Source organism: Solanum verrucosum, unplaced genomic scaffold (assembly GCF_900185275.1).
Source record: "Solanum verrucosum unplaced genomic scaffold, falcon-dt-bn FXZP01000278.1, whole genome shotgun sequence".
Classification (NCBI taxonomy): Eukaryota; Viridiplantae; Streptophyta; class Magnoliopsida; order Solanales; family Solanaceae; genus Solanum; species Solanum verrucosum.
Genome location: NW_026020332.1, coordinates 2299820 through 2326497, shown reverse-complemented (window position 1 = coordinate 2326497; position 26678 = coordinate 2299820). Strand labels below are relative to the sequence as shown.

General features: G+C 30.8%; 1 pseudogene; it reads right to left on the bottom strand.

Annotated features, from left to right (window-relative positions):
* On the bottom strand, positions 1 to 26678 carry LOC125836379 (berberine bridge enzyme-like 18; annotated as a pseudogene).

Sequence of the window (26678 nt, the reverse complement as noted above, 5' to 3'; positions counted from 1 at the left end):
AGAGTGCATAAATTAATTACTACTAAGCTTAAGATAATAGAGGAGGAATACTTTGTTCATTCCTAAAGAAATTTGTTGGATCAATTTTTGTCTTGATTTTCACCAATCTATCAAAGTTGTTCTTGAAATATTAATTCACTCCCCAAATTCTTGCTTGTTCATAGCTTGTGTTTCCATTAATATTGTTCACCCCTAAATCAAGATCTCTATAGTTGAAATAAGCACGTCTAAGAGATTTTGACACATACCTAGCCATAAAGTTTTCAAATTCAAGCTATGTTACTTTGAGAATTTTTCATCCCCCCCCCCCCCCCCCCCAAAACACCGCATAATGGATCGTTTCCAGCTCTATGAGGAAAAGGTGTTTCATATTCTGAGATGTCACTCAACTTTCCTCCGTAGGGACTAAACTGTAATTCAGCTGAGTTTTCGCCTACTTGGTTGAATAGTTTCCATATACATTCAAGACCATTAATAGAAATTGGTCGTTGGACATAGTCTGATTTCCCTTTGAAATAATATTCTTGATTAGTTGCGCTATTATTCCAATGAAGTAGCACATCAAGTGATGTTCCCCTAGGGAACACTACTAAAAAAATAGTGAATACCGACCTAAAAATTTCCGACCTCAAATGGAGGTCGGTAATTTCCGACCTCCGGAGGTCGGTATTTACAAGTAGTCGGTTTTTATGCAAAATAAAGAGGGAAAACCAAATTCCGACCTCTGGAGGTCGGAATATTTCCCGGAAAAAATGAATTACAATTAAAATACCGACCTCATGAGGTCGGTATTTTTTATATTTAATTGAGAAAATAATACCGACATCAAGAGGTCGGTTTTTATTGTAATTCATTAAAAACTCCGACCTCCTGAGGTCGGAATTTTTTCTCAATTAAATATTTTATAATACCGACTTCCGAATGTCGGTAGTATGTAATTAAAATACCGACCTCATGAGGTCGGTATTTTTATTTCATCTAATTACTATTAATTAAAGCGACATCGGAGGTCGGTATTTTTATTTCATCTAATTACTTTTAAAAGCGACATCCGGAGGTCGGTTTGCGGAAAGCGGGAAAACCAAATTCCGACCTCTGGAGGTCGGAATTTTTCCCGGAAAAAATGAATTACAATAAAAACCGACCTCTTGATGTCGGTATTAAATTATTTTTTCTCAATAGATTTTGTGTAAAATAAAAAACAAAAAAAATTATAATACCGACTTCCGTATGTCGGTAAAATTAAATAGTAAAAATAAATTAATATAAAATACCGACCTCATGAGGTCGGTATTTTTTATATTTAATTGAGAAAATAATACTGACATCAAGAGGTCGGTTTTTATTGTAATTCATTAAAAATTCCGACCTCCTAAGGTCGGAATTTTTTCTCAATTAAATATTTCATAATACCGACTTCCGAATGTTGGTAAAAATTAAATAGTATGTAATTAAAATACCGACCTCATGAGGTCGGTATTTTTATTTCTACTATTAATTAAAGCGACATCCGGAGATCGGTATTTTTATTTTATCTAATTACTTTTAAAAGCGACATCCAGAGGTCGGTTTGCGGTTTGCGGGTAAACCAAATTCCGACCTCAAGAGGTCGGAATTTTTCCCAGAAAATGAATTACAATAAAAACCGACCTCTTGATGTCGGTATTATTTTCTATTTTGATTTAATTTTATTTAAATCATCTTCCGGAGGACGATTTTGTGTTATGTAGTAAATTAATATTTTCAATTAACTTTAAATAAATTGTCCTCCGAATGACGGTTTTATACAAGTTAAAAAATAATTTAATATAAAATACCAACCTCCCGATGTCAATATTATTTAATTAACATGATTACCTTTATTTATCTTAAAATTTAATGTGATACCGACCTCATGACGTTGGTATTTTTCATTAAATCTAATTACTTTCAATAAAAGCGACATCCGGAGGTCGGTTTGTTTAAAATATTCCTATTAATACTCATAATTTTGCTATTGTGCATAATACTAAAATTTCATTTTACACCTACAATTAATTGTTCAAAAAGTGTAACAATTTTGTATACTTTTATAAATAAAAAGTTAGAATTCGTGGAATAAATAAAAAAATATCTATAATCCATATTTAGAGTATGAAACTACGTTGATATGAATTAGGAGATAATTATACTTATATTTCTAGAGTAATGTACAAATTCTATTAGTCCGTCGTCTAATCATGAACTTAATATCTCATGTCATGATGTAGAGGTGAAGAGCTAACATATAATTCATTCGAGTATGAAATGCGAGATAGTATTATTATATACGTTCGATCTAATTGAATGGATGTTAAGTGTAGTGATCACCTCCTAATTATGATGACATGTAAACGATACCTTATCGGAGTATGAAATATGTTGATTAATTATATACTCCTCGAGTAGTTTAACAAATCAAGTCTTATATACTAGTGGTTTAGATATGAAATACATTATCAATTAAAGAAATACCGAGGATCAATTCAAGGAGATTTATATATTAAATTTGATATTGATAAACATTTGTTGATCAATAAAATTAAATTTATATAATTAGGAGTTATATAATTTAAATTTATAAAATTAACTTGATCGATAAATTAAATTTATTAAATTAAACTTTTGTTGATGTGTAGTTAAATTTTTTATATATATATATATATTTTTTTTTTTTTTTTGATATTGATAAACTTTTGTTGATCAATAAAATTAAATTTATAAAATTAGGAGTTATATAATTAAATTTATAAAATTAACTTGATCGATAAATTAAATTTATTAAATTAAACATCTGTTGATGTGTAGTTAAATTATATATATATATAAAATTTAACACACATCAACAGAAGTTTAATTTAATAAATATATAATGCTCGAGTAGTTTAACAAATCAAGTCTTATATACTAGTGGTTTAGATATGAAATACATTATCAATTAAAGAAATACCGATGATCAATTTAAGAAGATTTATGTATTAAATTTGATATTGATAAACTTTTGTTGATCAATAAAATTAAATTTATATAATTAGGAGTTATATAATTTAAATTTATAAAATTAACTTGATCGATAAATTAAATTTGTTAAATTATACTTCTGTTGATGTGTAGTTAAATTTTATATATATATTTGATATTGATAAACTTTGTTGATCAATAAAATTAATAAATGTATATAATTAGGAGTTATATAATTTAAATTTATAAAATTAACTTCATCGATAAATTAAATTTATTAAATTAAATTTCTGTTGATCATATATATATATATATATATATATATGTGTGTGTGTGTGTGTTTAATTAATAAAATCAACCTCAAGAGCTGAGTTTATATTAAAATAAATTAATAAATACCGACCTAAAGAGGTCGGTTTATTTAAATTATTAATTTATTTAAATAATATCAACTTCACGATGTCGGTAAAATTAAATAGTATGTAATTAAAATACAGACCTCATGAGGTCGATATTTTTATTTCATCTAATTACTTTTAAAAGCGACATCCGGAGGTCGGTTTGCGGAAAGTGGGAAAACCAAATTCCGACCTGTGGAGGTCGGAATTTTTCCCGAAAAAAATGAATTACAATAAAAACCGACCTCTTGATGTCGGTATAAAACAAATAAATAAATAACAATATTTTTTTCTTTCTCAATAGGTTTTGTGTAAAATAAAAAACAAAAAAAATTATAATACCGACTTCCGTATGTCGGTAAAATTAAATAGTAAAAATAAATTAATATAAAATACCGACCTCATGAGGTCGTATTTTTTATATTTAATTGAGAAAATAATACCGACATCAAGAGGTCGGTTTTTATTGTAATTTATTAAAAATTCCGACCTCAGGAGGTCGAAATTTTTTCTCAATTAAATATTTTATAATACCGACTTCCGAATGTTGGTAAAAATTAAATAGTATGTAATTAAAATACCGATCTCATGAGGTCGGTATTTTTATTTCATCTAATTACTATTAATTAAAGCGACATCCGGAGGTCAGTATTTTTATTTCATCTAATTACTTTTAAAAGTGACATCCGGAGGTCGGTTTGCGGTTTGTGGGTAAACCAAATTCCGACCTCAAGAGGTCGGAATTTTTCCCAGAAAATGAATTACAATAAAAACCGACCTCTTGATGTCGGTATTATTTTCTATTTTGATTTAATTTTATTTAAATCGTCTTCCGGAGGACGATTTTGTGTTCTTAAAATTTAATGTGATACCGACCTCATGACGTCGGTATTTTTTATTAATTCTAATTACTTTCAATAAAAGCGACATCCGGAGGTCGGTTTGTTTAAAATATTCCTATTAATACCCATAATTTTGCTATTGTGCATAATACTAAAATTTCATTTTACACCTACAATTAATCCATTCGAGTATGAAATGCGAGATAGTATTATTATATACGTTCGATCTAATTGAATGGATGTTAAGTGTAGTGATCACATCCTAATTATGATGACATGTAAACGATACCCTATCGGAGTATGAAGTACGTTGATTAATTATATACTCCTCGAGTAGTTTAACAAATCAAATCTTATATACTAGTGGTTTAGATATGAAATACATTATCAATTAAAGAAATACCGTATCAATTAAAGGAGATTTATATATTAAATTTGATATTGATAAACTTTTGTTGATCAATAAAATTAAATTTATATAATTAGGAGTTATATAATTTAAATTTATAAAATTAACTTGATCGATAAATTAAATTTATTAAATTAAACTTTTGTTGATGTGTAGTTAAATTTTATATTTATATATATATATATATATATATATATATATATATATATATATATATATTATTTTTATTTTTATTTTTTATATTGATAAACTTTTGTTGATCAATAAAATTAAATTTATATAATTAGGAGTTATATAATTAAATTTATAAAATTGACTTGATCGATAAATTAAATTTATTAAATTAAATTTCTGTTGATGTATAGTTAAATTATATATATATGTTTAATTAATAAAATCAACCTCAAGAGGTGAGTTTATATTAAAATAATTATGTATATATATATATATATATATGTGTGTGTGTGTGTGTGTGTGTGTATATATATATATATAAATAATTTAACTACACATCAACAGAAGTTTAATTTAATAAATTTACACACACACACACACACATATATATATATATATATAAAATTAAACTTCTGTTGATGTGTAGTTAAATTATATATATATATATATATATATATATATATATATATATATAATATTATCTAAGGAAATCTACGGCAAGAAAGCCTTATCTAAATAAAGATAAACATGTGAGAAAGCATAATAATAGAATCTATAAAAATAGACTATCCTGTTTTACATGCGGAAGTGAAGAACATCTAGCTAATACTTGTCCAGGTAGAAATAATAGTAGAATAAGAAATGCCCAACTAATAGAAGATTTCCAGGAAACCCTGATAAATGTAGATGAATACATGTCAGATAACGAAAGTATATATTCAGTAATAAGTATAAATGCTTTAGAAGGACGACAACAAGATTCGTCTGATTCGGAAAAAGAAACTTTAATAAATGAAATAGGATTAGAAAAACTAAATTTAAATATCAAAGATTTTACATTTGCCAATATACATTGCGATCACCAATTTTCCAAAGGAAAAGGTTTAGATAGTCAAAAATGCTTTAATTGCACAGGATACCCCAGTAAAGACAGACGAGCTAAATGTATGAATTGCTATATAGAAGGATGCCTCATGTGCATTGATAAGATATTTAATATCAAAGTTATAGACCAGACAATAATCACAAAGGAAAAAACACTAATATCTTTAGAAAAAAGGATTAATAATTTAGAAGACAGAATAAGTAAATTAGAAAAAGGAAAAGAAAAAGTAGACGGAACAAATCAAAATCCAGCGGTAGAAGAAGAAGAAGAAATTGAGCTCTTAAATGAAAAAGAGGACTACAAATCGTTTGAAGGATTAATTTGTAATGAAGACAAGAAGATCAATACTATCAAAATATTAACAAGAATAAGAATTCAAAACTATGAAATAGAAACTTTAGCTCTAGTAAACTCAGGATGTACAAAAAGTAAAATAAATAGAAATATCCTGCCTTCAGAAATAATAAAGGAATTTCCCGAACCACAAAGCGCCATGCAAATGGACGGATCTTCAAATATATATAAACATTATGTTAGTAATGCTCAAATAAGTTTTTTAAACACATGTGCAGACTTCTATAAACCCACTTATAAATTAGAAAAAATATGGGTTAGAGATTTAAATATTAGGATAGACTTTGTTTTAGGTTTAGATTTCTTATTACATAATAACGGAAGTTGTCTCCTTACTAGAGACGGAGTAATATTTTCTAAAAATATGACTCAAACCTCCATAACAACAGAACCTGTTCCTACAAAATCAAGGTATGTTAAAAATACTGATAATACAAATACACTAAAATGTAATAAAGGGAAAGAATGCAACTGTACTAAAATACATGTTATCAAAGACGAGGAAGACATTAAAGAAATTGAATTATTAGAATTAAGTTTATCTGATATACAAATAGAAAAAAGTTATGATTTAATAGAGATAAATACTGAACTTTATAATTTTAAGAAAGGATTACAACATATAGGAGTCATAAAAAATCAGAAAGACCTAGATGAAGTATTCTCCATCTTAGATAAACTAGAAATAATTGGAGAAAGACCCCTGAAGCACTGGGAAGCCAATCATATAACTTGCAGACTTGATATTATTAACCCGGAGTATACTATTAAAACTGCTTCAATAGAATCCACGAATGAAGACCAGAAAGAATTTGAAGACCAAATAAAAGAATTATTAAATTTAGGAGTAATAAGGAGGTCGACTTCAAAATATCAGTCAACCGCATTCATGGTGAGAAATCATAATGAAATATTAAGAGGAAAAACTAGAATGGTAATAAACAACAAAAGACTTAATGACAATACAAGAATGGATCCTTTTGTTCTCTTGTGATAGTGGAGTCAGTAGTGGATATGTAGTGGAGTCTTGAATGGACCTTCTTTGTCGTCTTGTTAGTAGTGGACATGTAGTGGAGTCTCCTTTATCATAATGGCTTGTGATGTCACTGCTTACCTATTTGCTTGTCTTGTTGATGTCATTGCTTACGTATTTCTTTAGGTATCCAGGTTGTGTAGTGCGTCGGAATCAAAACTCATCCCTGAATCATTGTCTTCATTTGGATCGTAGTGCTGATTAAATTGGTCTATCGATAGGTCATTTTCATCACTGCTACTCTCTATGTCTTCGTGGTTAGAATTTGCTGGATTTGGCTCTGGATTTTCTCGTATAATTTTTTCTTATATTACGTTCTTAGTCTTTTCTGAGAGTAACTTTTACAGGGAGCTTTTTATTATTTTTTCTATCCTTTTATTTTTTTTCTTTTTTGGAGAAATCCCTTTGTCTTTTTGCTTGTTTCTGTTATTGTATTAAAACTTGCTGGCAGAATTCTTACACTTTTTGGTAAAGTGTCAACCATCAACGGATTTGATGAGTCTTTACCCGCTACCGTTTGAGCGGGACTAGCTGTACCTCTAGTTGGTACAATAGCTCTTTCTACATTTGTTGGGGAATGTACACTCGTCTTATCCATTTTGTAATGAGATGGAGAACTCGTTAAAGGTATGGCTTGATCGGTATTTCCTAATAAAAGCCTTATTCTTTCTTGTAATGAGTGGATATGTTGTGTCATTTTTCCTTTTTCAGTCTCTAGTCTTTCGATCGTCTGATTAGGTCTTTTGAAACCGTCCGTCATTGAAGAACAGTGATCGCAGAAAATTATTCTGTCTGTGTCTTTTTGAATGTTGTATTGTAATGAAGGTCTTGAAATTTGTCTCAAAGCTGGGCTTATAAAATAATTCGGTCCAAGAGTTCCTCTAACATAATCTAGCGCTTCATTTAAATCATTGAATCCTTTAAAAAGTGGAGTAGGAAAGTCTTTAATTGAATCTATTACCTCTATCCATGTCTGGAATACTCCTCGCAATTTTCCTTGGACTACTACATAAAATCTGAATTTTTTGTCTTCATTCTTGTTTGTAAAATAATGGCTTAATGAATTTACCACTAAAATGAAATAATTATTGTCTCGAGGGATCTTGTTGTATGCTATCCATAAGTTGTCTATTAAGCATCTTTGAGGTCTATCTATCTTTGTTTCTGGTTTTACCCTGAAACTTAGATTAGATGGAGGATAAAAGATTAGATTTTGTCTTCCAAAATATATTCTTTCTATGCTTGCTGTATTTAGTCTTGTCTGTGGCTGTGGTTGAAATAAAGTATTTCCTAAGAGAGTCTGCAGATACAAGTCTTTGTCTTTCTGTCCACTTGAACTCGAACTGGATGCTTTGTCTTTATCTTTGCCTGTACTCATTCTGAAAACAAATAATTAGTTTGCATAAGTCTGCTTAGTTGATCTGCTAAGGAATTATCTTTTCCCTTTATATGTTCTAAAGATATATTATACATTGACGTAGCGTCTAAAAAATTTAACCATCTTCTTTTACTACTATTTTTTCCTTCTATTTTTTGGTGAAATTTTACAATAGCCTCGCAGTCAGTTCTTACCAGAATTTCTTGTTTGTTAATAATGTATAATTTGAAACTATTTAATCCATAAATAACTGCTAAGATTTCTGCATCTATGCTACTCATATTTCCTTTTTCTTTGTATTTTCCACTGTGATAAGCGCAAATTTTTTCATCCTTTTTGTCTCCATATTTATTGTTTTTTGTTTTTAATACTGCTCCCCATCCTTCTAGACTTCCATCTGTTTCTAGTGGGAGGGCTAAACCTGGTATGTCTTTAACCATTTGTTTGAGTTTTTGTACTAATTTTATATCTTCTATATTAAAAGACTTTTGCCCATTAATTCCTGTTTTAGAGTATAAGGGTCCAGCGACTTTCCCTAGATCTTTGATGAAACTTCTCGCATAGTTTAATATTCCTAGAAATTTTTGTAAGTCTTTAGTGTTGTCTAATTTATCAGGCATGTCAAGGACCTTCTTTGCTATATGGGGTTGTAATTTTATTTTTCCATTTCCAATTTCTACCCTTAAGAATTTTATAAGAGTCTTACATAGTTCCATTTTCTTTTTACTAATTATAATTTCATTGTCTACGAACAGTTTAAACACTGTTTGTAAATGTCCTAGATGTTCATTAGTATTATTACTAAATACTAAAATATCGTCTACATAAACTAAAATAAAATTTTTATAGTCTCTAAATATATTATCCATCTTTCTTTGAAAGATTGGAGGGGCTGTTTTCAAACCGAAGGGCATCACCAGCCATTCGAAATGGCCTTCTGGGCAAGTAAACGTTGTCCATTCGATGCTATCTTCATGCATTTTGACTTGCCATATCCAGATTTACAGTCAAACTTACTAAAAAAATTCTTCCTTGTATTCGATTTATTAATTCTGATTTGCCTGGCAATTTATATCCATCCATTCTTGTATTGTCATTAAGTCTTTTGTAGTTTATTACCATTCTAGTTTTTCCTCTTAATATTTCATTATGATTTCTCATCATGAATGCGGTTGACCGATGTTTTGAAGTCGACCTCCTTATACTCCTAAATTTAATAATTCTTTTATTTGGTCTTCAAATTCTTTCAGGTCTTCATTCGTGGATTCTATTGAAGCAGTTTTAACAGTATACTCCGGGTTAATAATATCAAGTCTGCAAGTTATATGATTGGCTTCCCAGTGCTTCAGGGGTCTTTCTCCAATTATTTCTAATTTATCTAAGATGGAGATTACTTCATCTAGGTCTTTCTGATTTTTTATGACTCCTATATGTTGTAATCCTTTCTTAAAATTATAAAGTTCAGTATTTATCTCTATTAAATCATAAATTTTTTCTATTTGTATATCAGATAAACTTAATTCTAATAATTCAATTTCTTTAATGTCTTCCTCGTCTTTGATAACATGTATTTTAGTACAGTTGCATTCTTTCCCTTTATTACATTTTAGTGTATTTGTATTATCAGTATTTTTAACATACCCTGATTTTGTAGGAACAGGTTCTGTTGCTATGGAGGTTTGAGTCATATTTTTAGAAAATATTACTCCGTCTCTAGTAAGGAGACAACTTCCGTTATTATGTAATAAGAAATCTAAACCTAAAACAAAGTCTATCCTAATATTTAAATCTCTAACCCATATTTTTTCTAATTTATAAGTGGGTTTATAGAAGTCTGCACATGTGTTTAAAAAACTTATTTGAGCATTACTAACATAATGTTTATATATATTTGAAGATCCGTCCATTTGCATGGCGCTTTGTGGTTCGGGAAATTCCTTTATTATTTCTGAAGGCAGGATATTTCTATTTATTTTACTTTTTGTACATCCTGAGTCTACTAGAGCTAAAGTTTCTATTTCATAGTTTTGAATTCTTATTCTTGTTAATATTTTGATAGTATTGATCTTCTTGTCTTCATTACAAATTAATCCTTCAAACGATTTGTAGTCCTCCTTTTCATTTAAGAGCTCAATTTCTTCTTCTTCTTCTACCGCTGGATTTTGATTTGTTCTGTCTACTTTTTCTTTTCCTTTTTCTAATTTACTTATTCTGTCTTCTAAATTATCAATCCTTTTTTCTAAAGATATTAGTGTTTTTTCCTTTGTGATTATTATCTGGTCTATAACTTTGATATTAAATATCTTATCAATGCACATGAGGCATCCTTCTATGTAGCAATTCATACATTTAGCTCGTCTGTCTTTACTGGGGTATCCTGTGCAATTAAAGCATTTTTGACTATCTAAACCTTTTCCTTTGGAAAATTGGTGATCACAATGTATATTGGCAAATGTAAAATCTTTGATATTTAAATTTAGTTTTTCTAATCCTATTTCATTTATTAAAGTTTCTTCTTCCGAATCAGACGAATCTTGTTGTCGTCCTTCTAAAGAATTTATACTTATTACTGAATATATACTTTCGTTATCTGACATGTATTCATCTACATTTATTAGGGTTTCCTGGAAATCTTCTATTAGTTGGGCATTTCTTGTTCTACTATTATTTCTACCTGGACAAGTATTAGCTAGATGTTCTTCACTTCCGCATGTAAAACAGGATAGTCTATTTTTATAGATTCTATTATTATTATGCTTTCTCACATGTTTATCTTTATTTAGATAAGGCTTTCTTGCCGTGGATTTCCTTAGATAATATTTTATATATATATATATATATATATATATATATATATATATATATATATATATAATTTAACTACACATCAACAGAAGTTTAATTTAATAAATTTATATATGTATGTAAATTTATTAAATTAAACTTCTGTTGATGTGTAGTTAAATTTTATATATATATATATATATATATCTGTGTGTGTGTGTGTGTGTGTGTGTAAATTTATTAAATTAAACTTCTGTTGATGTATACACACACACACACACACACATATATATATATATACATAATTATTTTAATATAAACTCACCTCTTGAGGTTGATTTTATTAATTAAACATATATATATAAAAAATTTAACTACACATCAACAGAAATTTAATTTAATAAATTTAATTTATCGATCAAGTCAATTTTATAAATTTAATTATATAACTCCTAATTATATAAATTTAATTTTATTGATCAACAAAAGTTTATCAATTTTATTGTTTTAATTGTTTTTGTATTTGTATATTTGTACACTTTTCTTGTAATATCTCCATAACATGCTGTATTTTATGCCAAATAGACCAATTAGCATTTGGATTTAGAACATGAACTTGAACTTGAACTTGAACTTAAAACTTGAACTTTAACTTGGAACTTGAACTTGAAATTAAAACTTGAACTTGAACTTAGAACTTGAACTTGAACTTAGAATTTGAAGTTTAGAACTTGAACATGAATTTAGAACTTGGAACTTGAACTTGAAATTAAAACTTGAACTTGAACTTAGAATTTGAAGTTAAACTTAGAATTTGAACTTAGAATTTGAACTTAGAATTTGAACTTGAACTTAGAACTTGAACTTGAACTTAGAACTTGAACTTGAACTTGAACTTAGAACTTGCACTTAGAATTTGAAGTTAAACTTAGAATTTGAACTTGAAATTAGAATTTGAACTTAGAACTTGAACTTGAAATTAGAACTTGAACTTGAACTTAGAACTTGAACTTGAACTTAGAACTTGAACTTGAACTTAGAATTTGAAGTTAAACTTAGAATTTGAACTTGAAATTAGAATTTGAACTTAGAACTTGAACTTGAACTTAGAACTTGAACTTGAAATTAGAACTTGAACTTGAATTTAGAACTTGAACTTAGAACTTGAACTTGAACTTGAACTTAGAACTTAGAACTTGAACTTGAACTTAGAACTTAGAACTTGAACTTGAAATTAGAACTTGAACTTGAACATGAAGTTAGAACTTGAACTTGAACTTGAACTTAGAACTTGAACTTGAACTTAGAACTTGAACTTGAAATTAGAACTTGAACTTGAACTTAGAATTTGAAGTTAAACTTAGAATTTGAATTTGAAATTAGAATTTGAACTTAGAACTTGAACTTGAACTTAGAATTTGAACTTGAACTTAGAACTTGAATGTGAACTTGGAACTTGAACTTGAAATTAGAACTTGAATTTAAACTTAGAACTTGAACTTGAACTTAGAATTTGAAGTTAAACTTAGAACTTGAACTTGAAATTAGAACTTGAACTTGAACTTAGAATTTGAACTTGAACTTAGAACTTGAACTTGAAATTAGAACTTGAACTTGAACTTAGAATTTGAACTTGAACTTAGAACTTGAACTTGAAATTAGAACTTGAACATGAATTTAGAACTTGAACTTGAACTTAGAACTTGAACTTGAACTTAGAACTTGAACTTAGAACTTGAACTTGAACTTAGAACTTGAACTTGAAATTAGAACTTGAACTTGAACTTAGAACTTGAACTTGAACTTAGAACTTGAACTTAGAATTTGAAGTTAAACTTAGAATTTGAATTTGAAATTAGAATTTGAATTTGAAATTAGAATTTGAACTTAGAACTTGAACTTGAACTTAGAATTTGAACTTGAACTTAGAACTTGAATGTGAACTTGGAACTTGAACTTGAAATTAGAACTTGAATTTGAACTTAGAACTTGAACTTGAACTTAGAATTTGAACTTGAACTTAGAACTTGAATTTGAAATTAGAACTTGAACATGAACTTATTAAAACTTGAATATATATATATATATATATAAAACTAATATTCTTGGATTTGAAGTTTATATATAACTAATTTTAGAACTTTTCGTGCTAGGCAACTGAGGAAGCTCAACATCTAAAAAAGTTGATATAAGACTATATTGCTTCTTTCATCAAAGTAGGAGATAAGGTTGGTGCTTCTAAATTTCTAAAGTTCAAGTACAATTGTTTTCAATAATGTGTTTGTGTCCATCTAGTATTGATACTTAGCTTTAATTTTGTGATAATTTTTTTGTGTCCATCGATTGTTTGTTAAGCATAAGTACCAACACTAGTTGATCCTATTGATGACAAAATTGATTTTCTTGCAAGATCGATTTATGTCCATCTAGTGTTGGCACTTAGCTTTAAATTTAGAAATAATATATTTGTTAAACATAAGTACCAACAATAGTTGATCCTATTGATGACAAAATTGATTTTCTTGCAAGATCGATTTGTGTCCATCTAGTGTTGACACTTAGCTTTAAATTTAGAAATAATATATTTGTTAAGCATAAGTATCAACACTAGTTGATCCTATTGATGACAAAATTGATTTTCTTGCAAGATCGATTTGTGTCCATCTAGTGTTGACACTTGGCTTTAAATTTAGAAATAATATATTTGTTAAGCATAAGTACCAACACTAGTTGATCCTATTGATGACAAAATTGATTTTCTTGCAAGATCGATTTGTGTCCATCTAGTGTTGACACTTAGCTTTAAATTTAGAAATAATATATTTGTTAAGCATAAGTACCAACACTAGTTGATCCTATTGATGACAAAATTGATTTTCTTGCAAGATCGATTTGTGTCCATCTAGTGTTGACACTTAGCTTTAAAGTTAGAAATAATATATTTGTTAAGCATAAGTATCAACACTAGTTGATCCTATTGATGACAAAATTGATTTTCTTGCAAGATAGATTTGTGTCCATCTAGTGTTGACACTTAGCTTTAAATTTAGAAATAATATATTTGTTAAGCATAAGTATCAACACTAATTGATCCTATTGATGACAAAATTGATTTTCTTGCAAGATCGATTTGTGTCCATCTAGTGTTGACACTTAGCTTTAAATTTAGAAATAATATATTTGTTAAGCATAAGTACCAACACTATTTGATCCTATAGATGATAAAATTGATTTAGTTGGTGTATTTAGTTGTTGGAATTAAGTCAAAACTAAACTATGTAAAGTTAAAAAGTTATGTTGTTTAAATAAGTTAAAATAAATAATGTGGTTTAGTTAGTGAATTTAGTTGTTGGAATTAAGTCAAAACTAATGTAGTTAAAGTGAAAAAGTTGTTAAGTTGTTTAAATAAGTTAAAATAAATGTTGTGGGTTAGTTAGTGAATTTAGTTGTCGGAATTAAGTCAAAACTAAACTAGTTAAAGTGAAAAAGTTGTTAAGTTGTTTGAATAAGTTAAAATAAATGTTGTGGGTTAGTTAGTGAATTTAGTTGTCGGAATTAAGTCGAAACTAAACTAGTTAAAGTGAAAAAGTTGTTAAGTTGTATGAACAAGTTAAAATAAATGTTGTGGGTTAGTGGATGCTGAGTTAGAAATGAATTTGGAGCATCCTGATCACATTTTAGAAGAAGTTAATAGAGAAGACTTAGATATGCCAACAAATATGGAGGACGATGAGGAGGAAACTTTCGAAGAGGATGAATGGATAGATGAGGAGGAAACTTCCGAAGATGATGCATGTGAATGGATAGATGATGAAGAAACTTCCGAAGAGGATGAATAACAATTTGTATGTTTAGTTAGTGGATTTTTAGCTATTCATATTTGAGTATAATTTATATTTTAGTAGTTTTAACTTTTGTTTGACATTGTGAAAGACTATTTGGATTAAGCCCTATGTTATGATAATTTTGTTTGATATATTTGTTCGACATTGTGACATTATTTTGTACTACTTTGTTTTCATCTTTATATTTAATTGATATAGATGGTAGATAAAGACAAGGGTAAATAAAAAAAATCCGCTAATCCAAAAAAGAAATTTAAGGCCAATGCTATGAGAAGGCCCACTGGGGTCGTGATATCTGATGAGCCCTCTCGAGTTAATATTTCAAAACTAGCCTCAGTTTCAACTACTCACTCGGCACACCAGTCACATAATGCCTCTACTCATGTGGCTCCACAATCTGGTTATACTATATCTACTCTCACTGTGGTACCTAGTTCGGGGTACCAAACTTTGCAGGGCTATTCACATCTTGGTCGTGGGTTTACCATACCATCATCTAGTGCTAGTCAGTGCAATACTTTGAATACTAGTAGTGGATCAATTGGACTTTCCAATCTTCATCTTGAATCCAATGGCTCGGAGCCTAATACTCCCACCACCCAGCACTCAAATGCACATGGTCCTCAGCCAGGTGATAGAGACAATTTTCGGAGACTCGTCATCGAGCCATTAGGATACAAGTATGATTTAATTATGTTTTATCTTTCATTTATCTATTTATGTTTTAATTGATTGATTATTTTTTGTTTACTATACTTTGTCAATGAACTCGTATTTCAACTTACGTCCGACAAGGAGAGTGAGAGTGATGAGAATGGTACGTCTGACAAGGAGAGTGAGAGTGATTGGGAATAGTTGTATCTATTAAACATTTTAGACTTCTATATTTTTGGAATTGTTTAATTTGATCGTATTTTAGTTTATTTTGAAGTTGGATGAAGTTTATTTTGAAATACTTTAATGTATATGTTGAAAATATTGTGTTGTTTTGGCTGGATGAAGTTTATTTGGCTTTGGGTTGTTTTGGCATAAATATGCAGGTGGGCAACTAAAAATTGCAGCAATTTGCTGCCTGTTTTGTAGCAGAAAACCGACCTCCGGAGGTCAGAATTTCAAAAATTAAAAAATAAAAATACCGACCTCCGGAGGTCGGAATTTCAACATTACAAAAATAAAAATACCGACCTCCGGAGGTCGAAATTTCAACATTACAAAAATAAAAATACCGACCTCCGGAGGTCGGAATTTCAATATTACAAAAATAAAAATACCGACCTCCGGAGGTCGAAATTTCAACATTACAAAAATAAAAATATTGACCTTTGGAGGTCAGAATTTCAACATTACAAAAATAAAAATACCGACCTCCGGAGGTCGGAATTTCAACATTACAAAAATAACAATACCGACCTCCGGAGGTCGAAATTTCAACATTACAAAAATAAAAACACCGACCTCCGGAGGTCGGAATTTCAACATTACAAAAATAAAAATACCGACCTCCAGAGGTCGTAATTTTACAAATACAGAAATAAAAATACCGACCTCCGGAGGTCAATATATCAACATTACAAAAAATAAAAATACCGACCTTCGGAGGTCGGAATTTCAACATTACAAAAATAAAATTACCGACCTCCGGAGGTCGGAATTTTAAAAATACAAAAATAAAAATACCGACCTCCGGAGGTCGGAATTTTAACATTACAAAAATAAAAATACCGACCTCCGGAGGTCAGAATTTCAACATTACAAAAATAAAAATACCGACCTCCGGATGTCGGTATTCCAATTCTGACCTCAGGAAGTCGAAAATAATAATATATGAATTTTCCGACTTAAAATAAAAGTTGACCTCGAGAGGTCAGTAAATACCGACCTCCAGAGGTCGGTATTGAATAGCGACCAAGCTTTTTCCGACCTAAGTTGGGATGTCGGTTTTAGGTCGGTATTTCAAGGAATACCGACCTCCAGAGGTCGGTATTTCTAGGTCGGTATTCACTATTTTTTTAGTAGTGGAAACCAGCAAAGAAGAGTGTAGATTCTATCCAACTCATCTCAATGCAATCTTCTTTCACTAACCCTAGTTCCGGGAAGCTATCTTGCATTTCGTGGAGGAGTTCATCTACTCCTCCAACAAACATTGTAGTAAAGAAGGCGTGGACAGTCCTTTGTCCACGCTGGAAAGGAGATTCACTACTCCTCAGGAAGAGCCTGAGGAGAAGATTGTCATCAACTTTGTCCGTGATATGTTGCCATTTGTAGACTAGTTGAGTTGCATTTTGTTCCAATGTTCGTGTCACGTTGAATACAGTCACCTTTTCTCGAATATCAAGTAATTTCACCTTCCATGATATAATGAGACCAAAACTAGTCCCTCCACCCCCTCTAATAGCCCAAAAGAGATCCTCACCCATTGATTCTCGATCCTGAATTCGTCCATTAGCATCAATTAATTTTACATCAATGATGTTATCAACAGTTGTACCAAATTTTTGTGACATCATGCCATAGCCTCCACCACTAAAGTGTACACCAACACCAACAGTTGGGCAAACCCCAGCAACAAAGGCCATTTTTTTTATTTTTTTCCGCGATTCTATAGTAAACTTCCCCTAGGGTCGCGCCAGCTTGAATTCAAGCAGTCTTGTCTTCAGTATCTATGGAGATTGATCTTAGGTTTCTAAGATCAATTATGATAAAAGGGGTCTCCGGAAAGTATGAAAGTCCCTCATAATCATGTCCACCGCCTCGAATTCTAATTTGTAGGCCATGTTTCTTGGAGCAATGTATAGCTGCCTGAATTTTGGATTCATCATTAGGAGTGAAAATAATTGATGATTTGAAGTTAGAGGTTATCCTTAGGTTATCTGTAAAGGAGTTATAAATGGTAGAATATGAAGAGTTTGTAGGAGTGTGGATAACTTGTGATATTGAGTTTGAGTTCATAATTTCGTGAGAAAGACATTCAACAAAGTCATCATGAGTTTTCTTAACCCATGGTGATGAAATACAAATTGAGAGAAAGAGAAATAATTGATAATAGTCATAATTGATTATTTGTTGTTGCAAATTTTGATGATTGAGAAAATGGAAACAAGAACTTCTATTTATACTTTTAGCTAGACAGAAAATAAAGTGACACGTGGTATTAAACTATATATTAATACTTTCTCCATTTGAATTTATGTGAGAAGTTTAAGATTTTTTATTTTTTTTGAAATTTATTATCTAAAAATAAGTCAGATGTTTGCATGATCATAAATCATTTCATTAAGAATAAAATAAGTATTTTATAATTAAATTGTTATTGTTGTGTTTTCACCAACTTTCTTCGTTAAACATTTCTTAATCCGTGATAGAGTTTTCTTTTTTAGTTTTAAAAAGCAAAATTGAACTCAGCATTTATTTTTTTTTCGTAATTGAAAAGTATATATATACATTCCAAAGATTAGCCAATAATTGTTATGCTTATTCATATATTATCAGTTTTTATTTTTATATTTTGTTCGTACTTAGCATTATTGGTATAATTATTCATATCATTGATAACGATCAATAAAACAAATTAGAGAAAATCTTTCTCCAATTTTTAAATCTTACATTTCTTATCTTCTAGAATTGATTATCAATATATTATATATAATATATATGTCGCCTTAAATAAAGAAATTTGTGTAGAAAACTTCAACATTTCCTCTGCATTATTGGAACATAAAGATTAAACAAATACTCTAGTCATTAAACGTTACCATCATGAGTTGTGGTGCAGTGATAGGACTGTGCCATCCTTATTTGAAGGTCTTGGATTCGAGCCTTGGATTTGGAGAAAATTCTGTTGGGAGCATTATAGGTCAAACTAGACCTTAATAAGAAATTGTAATTTCTTAAATTTATGAAAATTGATGGGGTTTTGTGTCAAACTTCCTATATGTATATTGTCCCAAAATTATCTTTGACCAAATCCACTTTGACCTTTAGATGATAAATATGGATAAAGACGCTAATAATTTTCTTAGACGCTACCGGATGGAAAAACATTATGATAAATTTCTATATATCCACGGAAATAAAATGATGGTAAAATTATAAATTTTACTAAGGGTATTTAAAACTTTAGCATATATTTCTAAATAGTTGATTTTGATTTATAAATAAGTATTATATTTTATATGCACAATTTAATTTTTTAACAAAAGGTGTTTGGGTAACCATCGTTAGGACGATATAGCTATGCCACTTGGATATAAAATGAGAACATATACACTACAAAAGAAGTGTGAATTACATGGGGATTTTTTTGGGGATTAGAATGAAAATTCGCAGGAAACTTATTTTCCTGCAAATTTTCATATTAATTTCCAGGAAAATTCCTGTGTAATTCACAGTTTTTTTTGTAGTGATAGTAATATTGAAGACTTGTAATTGTGGTCCAAGAAACTGAGCAAATTACAAAAGGCCTACTCTCATCCTTTGAAGTAATTGTGATGAGTAAATATATCGAAAGCTTATTAAGTATATGATATTATTTCGGAAAACTAAACAAAATGTCTATTGGATCAAGATTACCTAACTTCTTCTTCTTCCTACTACTTCACTTTTCTTCTTCCATACTCAAGACACTAATTGTGGTTGTTGTTGTTAGGGAAAATTACATATAAGCAAACATATAATAGTTAATTACTTAACATAACTATAGTTTGCCTTATTTACAATTCGCGGCCTATTTTTAACTATAATTACGCAGCTCAACTTTTTAGTTTTGTATAATTCGCACGTTTGTATAATTCAGATTTTGTATAATATAATTTGTATAACCTTTGTATAATTCGTATTTGTATAATATAATTTGTATAATTGTTTACACTTCTGATGTTTGTAATTATATAAATTCGTTATATATTTCGAATTTATACAAATGTACCCGCGAATTATACAAACCTGTGAATTTATACAAATCCGCGAATTATACAAACGAGATAGCTTAAATTGTAGCTACAACGCATAAATATGCAAACTATAACTATGGAGCATAATTAAGTTTATTATAGTTGCTATTTGCGAAAGTTCCTCTTCTGTTACTGCTTCTGCTATTGGTATAACATCTGGTACATCATAGGTTAGCCCAACCCAGTCCACTCGTATTAGGGTTGGCTCCTCGCAGTTCTCCCTTTAGCACCAACAATTACTTCATCCATAAATCTTTTTTTTTTATTTCAAAATAGTGATACGCTCTAAAAAAGTAAAGGAGAAGCTTCCATTCTAGAAAATCTTCTCTCAAAAAGAGAGAGACCTGAGATTACAGAGGAAGGTATTCGGTTCAAAAAAGATACGATAGTCAGAATAGCTTCAATCCAAAATTGACTAAGGACAGAAGCAAGCTACAAGCCTCTTCTTCTTCTTCTTTCTTTTTTCGTTGCTTTCCTTCTTCATCCTCTTATTCTTGCGTACTCAGACATTAATTTTAAAATTTGATGTGCCGCAAATATGAGTTATTTCGGATGAATAATATATTAAAAGACTTTAAACATTGAGAGGAGTTTATATCTAAATTTTGAGACTATCTAGAGGAGATTTGAGTTGGTTGGGATTATATATAATAAACAAAGTTTGCAATGTATACTTTATTGTATCAACAATGTATATAAATGTATATACATCTCTAATACATAATTTTAAATCATCTATACACGATTATACATGATTTATTCAATTTTATTTTTTTTAAATTTCCCATGACTGGGGTGTTATATATCGGAATATGCATACAAGAGGGGGACTTGGCCTTACCTCCGAACATAACACAAGGATACAAATTTATCCTTCAAAAAAAGGGCAAATGAAGCTATCGTAGACCGTCCAACCCTCGTAAAAACAAACAATCTATTTGGCTAGCTAACAAAAAAAATTGCCTTGTCATATTTAAGCCTTATAGAAGGCATTTGGTTCTTGTCAAGTTGGAATGCCCCCTAGCCCCCATCAGAAGTTGTTGATAGGTGTCATAATAGGCCTCATTCTGATTGCTCGCGGCTAATTTAGCAAGATGGTCTGCAACCGTATTGACCTCCCTTAAATAGTGTTCTACCTTGAAATTAGCAAGTTTCTTCAGATGTTGAACCTCTTCAATGATCCTTAATAGTTTATAATTATAGCATTTGTTCTCGTTGATCATTTGGACAAGAGATAATGAATCCACTTCAAGGGTAAAGTCTCTATTATTCAAAAGTATACATCTGCTCAAACCATATTTAGCTGCCAAGGTCTCTGCTTCCAAATTACTGTCATATTGTATAGGTGAAGAGAAGGTCAGTGAGCTCTAACACAATATTTATGTTTCAAAAAGGTACGTTGCCATCGGTGTGTAGAAAACTTAACATTTCCTCTGCATTATTGGAACATAAAGTTTAAAGGGCTAACCCATCGGTGGCCCCCTAAACTTGGCACCAACTTTCACTTGGACACTTTAACTAGGCTTTGTTCATTTTAAGTACCTCATGTCAAACCTCATTGTGTTATTTTGACACTTTTTATATTTTCAAAACCGCATTTTAAGTGTGTACATCCAGATGCCTCTTATGTGGAAAAATAAACAAATTGGTATGTGACACGTGGAAATTTTATTTTATTTTTAAAAATCTCAATTTTACTTTCTTTTTTTCTTTCTTCTAGATCCCAAACCCCATGCCCCCACCTCTTTTAGGGGGCCACCAATGGGTTAGGCCAAGTTTAAACAAATATTCTAGTCATTAACGTACACGTTTGTCCAACTTGATTTTTTAACTGTCAAACAATACCTTAATAAGAAATTATAATTTTTCTATATTTATGAAAATTGATGGGGTTTTGTGTCAAACTTCCTATATGTCTATTATCCCAAAAATATCATTTACCAAATCCACTTTGACCTTTAGATGATAAATATGGATAAAGATGTTAATACGAAAATATCAAGATAAATTTCTACATATATAATATATTGTACATATATCTCCACAGGTATAAAATGAGAAGGTATAATAATATTGACGACTTGTAATTGTGGTCCAAGACACTGCATAAATTATAATACGTTGAACTCAAAATGTCTAATTTTTTGTAATTGTAATGAGTAAATACAGGGGTGCCAAAAATGAACCCAAACATAGGTTATAATTCGCCTAACCCGTCCAGAATTTTAAGGGTTGGGTTCAATCTCAACCCATTCAAGCTTAACCCATTTTAAGAGAATCCTCAATTGAACCCAATTCAATCTTCAATTTCAACTTGTTTTAAAATTCTTTACTAAGATATGTTCCTATATTAAAGATATGAATTATTAGCTATTTAACATCTTTTAGGATTTATCTATCCATTTGTTACTTTTTTTTAAAAAAATCTTGAGCGGAAATTCGAATTATGATTATAAAAGTTAAATATCACTATATTAAAATTATTGAGATTAATCGGGTCAAATTGGGCGGGTCAAGACCCAACCCATTTGAGCCCAAAGTAAATTTGGGTGGGTCAAGACCCAACCCGATTTCTGTCTCAACTCATTTTAATATCTCCAATTTCAATCCAACCTGCCCATTTGACACCCCTAAGTAAATATCTCAAAAGGTTATAACTCAAGTATGTAAAATTATTAAACAAAGTCATTAAATTTAGTTTTGTATCGATAAAATCACTCAACTTATGACTTTCCTCTTACAAAATCCGTCACACCCCAAGCCTACATTCTCGACGGGATCGACACCTAATTCGATTATTGACCAAAGCATATCCATACATAACATGAAACATTGAGAGCATACATCTAGACATAAGCGGAAAATATGATTTAAGAGCATTTGTGAAAAATTGTCACGACCCAGACCGTCGTGATTGGCACACACACTAACCCTCCGGTGGGAAAACCACTACTACAACTCAAACCAAGCAACTAAACCAAAAACTAAAGCATTTAAGTTACGAAGACTGAAGTTCTCATAAACTTCCAAAAGATCTAACAACTAAACAATGTGGAAAAACACCTAGAACCTGAAAGTCAATGTACCAAAACATCTAAAGTTCAATAAGTCCAAACAAGAAGGGATACTACCCCAAACTAATGACTAATAACTAACTAGAAAGTCTAAGTCCGAAATGTGGACATAGACGGAAAGAGAACTCATGGCATCCTGGAAAAATTGGCTCACCCTTAAATTCGAACGACGATCACTGATATTCTAAGCGAGGTCTATCAATAGCCGCCTGAAGATGTCATGTACTCAACAAAGAAAGACCAAGTGCAGTATCAGTACACAACTACAGTGTACTGGTAGGATCACGGGGCTATCCCACTAAGTGCAACATACATAAGTCAAGACAACAATACAATAATATGCACACACCGAACATATACAATATTAGCATCATTTTACGAACAACGAACAATTTCACGATTCTCAAATATCACAGTTATATCAAGTCATTAGTCCTCTCATGTAACCCAAACCCAAACTGTTAGCATACCGAAACATGGTAACCGATCCAATGATTATGCTGAAACGTGGCAACCGATCCCATAATTATGCCGGAACGTGGCAACCGATCCAAGTTAGTGTGTCGGAACGCAACACCCAATCCATTCAACAAGCCACAACACAATCGCAAAGTACATTATCATAATCATACAATCAAGTCATGATTCATGGCATTCATCATTCATATATCCTCATTTACAATTAATGTGATCAATAACACAACATCCGCATACATACATGTATTATAATGAAGCAAGAACAAACATACATCACGCCATCATAGAATCACAACCATCACCTACCTCGAAACAAGCTTGAAACCCTAAGAAATTTGATTTTTCCCTTTCCGGATTCGTTCCGCTTGTTCTTGGTCTACAAACAATCAATATAATACGAGAATCAATAAATAATCACTAATTACTCGGATTACTAATAATTCTAACAACCCTAGATCATACCCATGATTCCACTACCCAAACTAGGGCTTTTTCCACCATAGATTTTATATCAAAACCTCCCCCCATCAATAAGTACCCATTAGATTACGTTCTACAGATTAAAAAACGGATTCGGGGAGTTAAACATTACCTTTAGCCTCAAGAATGGTGGAAAACTGTCAAGAAAACACCTGGGGTCGTTCCTTAGCTCTTAAAGTCGAAAAGTGCATAATAAAATATTTTTGGGGTTTATTTCCGACTTAGGTCGCGTCGGACCCGCCACAACGGTCCTCATCCCGCTACAACGGCCCCTCCCTGGCGACAGAAACCACCGCCAAAGCGGCTTGCATGAAACAATGAGCAAATTAAAGAATTTCAAAACCCCTAATTTCACAACACGCCTTCAACCAACGACACTCAGAAACTACCCGCTCACACTAAGATCAATTTCAGGAGTTCTACTCAACCGAATTCAATTCTGTAAAGTCGTACGAGTTCCTTAACGACTTATCTAACTACTCATCTAATCAAAATAATAATTAGATCACCCAATTTCTACCAGATTTCCCTAGACTTCAATGACTCCGATTTCATCCAAATCTGAACTAGGTTGGGAAATTCTAAGATACTACGAAAAAAATTTCCGGCCCAAAAATTTTTCCCCGTTGGCTTTTCTATAACGACGGGAACAGGTCGTTACAAAAATGAGTTTCTTAAAGGGGTACTTTCCATATATCATAATACTATCATAAAATGATAGGGAAGTCAAGAATTGAAATACATATTACTAACTGTCTATGAAACCCGTCTAAAATAACTGGAAACTACATGCAGGGATAAGACCCTAGCATACCTTTAACAGGATATGTTAAAGTATCACAAGTAAGCAATAATCCTTAGGCACCAATAAAACATGTAGAGCCTAGCATGTTGTTTGATCGTGTGTTCGCATACCTAAATCTGCATCATTTAAAGATGTAGCGCCCTCAACAAAAAGAACGAAGTAGATATGAAATTATATTGCATGGAAAATGGCAAAATGATACATGACATATATCATAAGAGAAACCAAACAACCAATAGAATAATAATTATGGCATGGAAGGAAATAAATAAATAAAAGTCATTAAGTCTATCATCGCAAATAGTTCGAGAGTTAATTAATATAACCGACACATTCCATCACATGAGCACATGGAGTCTGATCTCAACTTAATAAGCTAAAACATCTCACACTTCGAGTGTGAGACATACATACATATCATGTGAATCTTTAATCAACCCTTATCAAGGCTACATAAAGGAAACGCCCAGACCAAAGATATGATCTTTAATCAACGTCGACAAATGTAGTCTCAGACATTTATCTCTTAGACTTATGCCTTCTCGATTAATCATTTAACTCCTTTGAATTATATAGCATGTTCATAAGTTCAGTCTGGTGGCTCATATTCATAAGTTTTGCATTTCGTGCATCATAGCTTGAAACCATGAAAAACATATCATGTCATAAGGGTCGTATCATATATATTAATAGATATCAAAAGTAATCAACGAACTTAATTTTTAAATAGAACTCATTTCTTTCATATTCATTCAAACAAGTTGTAAACTTGAGATAATAGAGGAGGAATGCTTTGTTCATTTCTAAAGAAATTTGTTGGATCAATTTTAGTCTTAACTTGCACCAATCTCTCAAAGTTGTTCTTGAAATATCTCTCTCCCCAAATTCTTGCATGTGCATAGCTTGTGCTTCCATTAACATTATTCACTTCTAAATCAAGATCTCTATAATTGAAATCAGCAGTTCTAGGAGATTTTGATACATACTTAACCATGTATACGTAAAATTTTCGACTCCAAGCTACGTTTCTTTGAGAATTTTCAATGTTTCCCCAATACACCGCATACTCAATCATGAATATATTTCCAGCTCTATGAGGGAAAGGAGTTTCAGATTCTGAGATGTCACTCAACTTTCCTCCATAAGTACTAAATTGTACTTCAGCACCCGAGTTTTCGCCTACTAATTGATTGAATAGTTTCCATATACCTTCAAGACCATTTATAGAAATTGGTTGTTGGACATAGTCTGATTTCCTTTGAAGTATCCTCTTTGATTAGTTGTGTTATTCCAATTTAGCAACACATCAAGTGATGTGCCCCTAGGGAAACCGACAAAGAAGAGTATCGATCTAATCCAACTCATCTCTATGCAATCTTCTTTCATCAATTCTAGTTTCGGGATCCCCCAATGAACACTGTAGTGAAAAAGGTATAGTCCTTTGCCCACCCCCGAATGGAAATTCACTATTTCTCAAGAAGATCCTGAGGAGGAGATTGTCATCAACTTTGTCTGTGATATGTTGCCATTTGTCAATAAGTTGTGTTGCATTTTATTCCAACGTTCATGGCACATATTGATTCTCAATCATGGATTCGCCCATTAGTATCAATTAGCTTAGCATCAATGATGTTATCAACAAAAGTACCAAATTTTCGTGACATCATGCCATAGCCTCCACCACGAAAGTGTCCACCAACATCAACAGTTGGGCAAATCCCAGCAACAAATGCCAATTCTTTTACTTTTTTCCGCGATTCTATAGTAAACTTCATCCACACTCCTAAAAACTCATGGAGCGGGCTTATCAT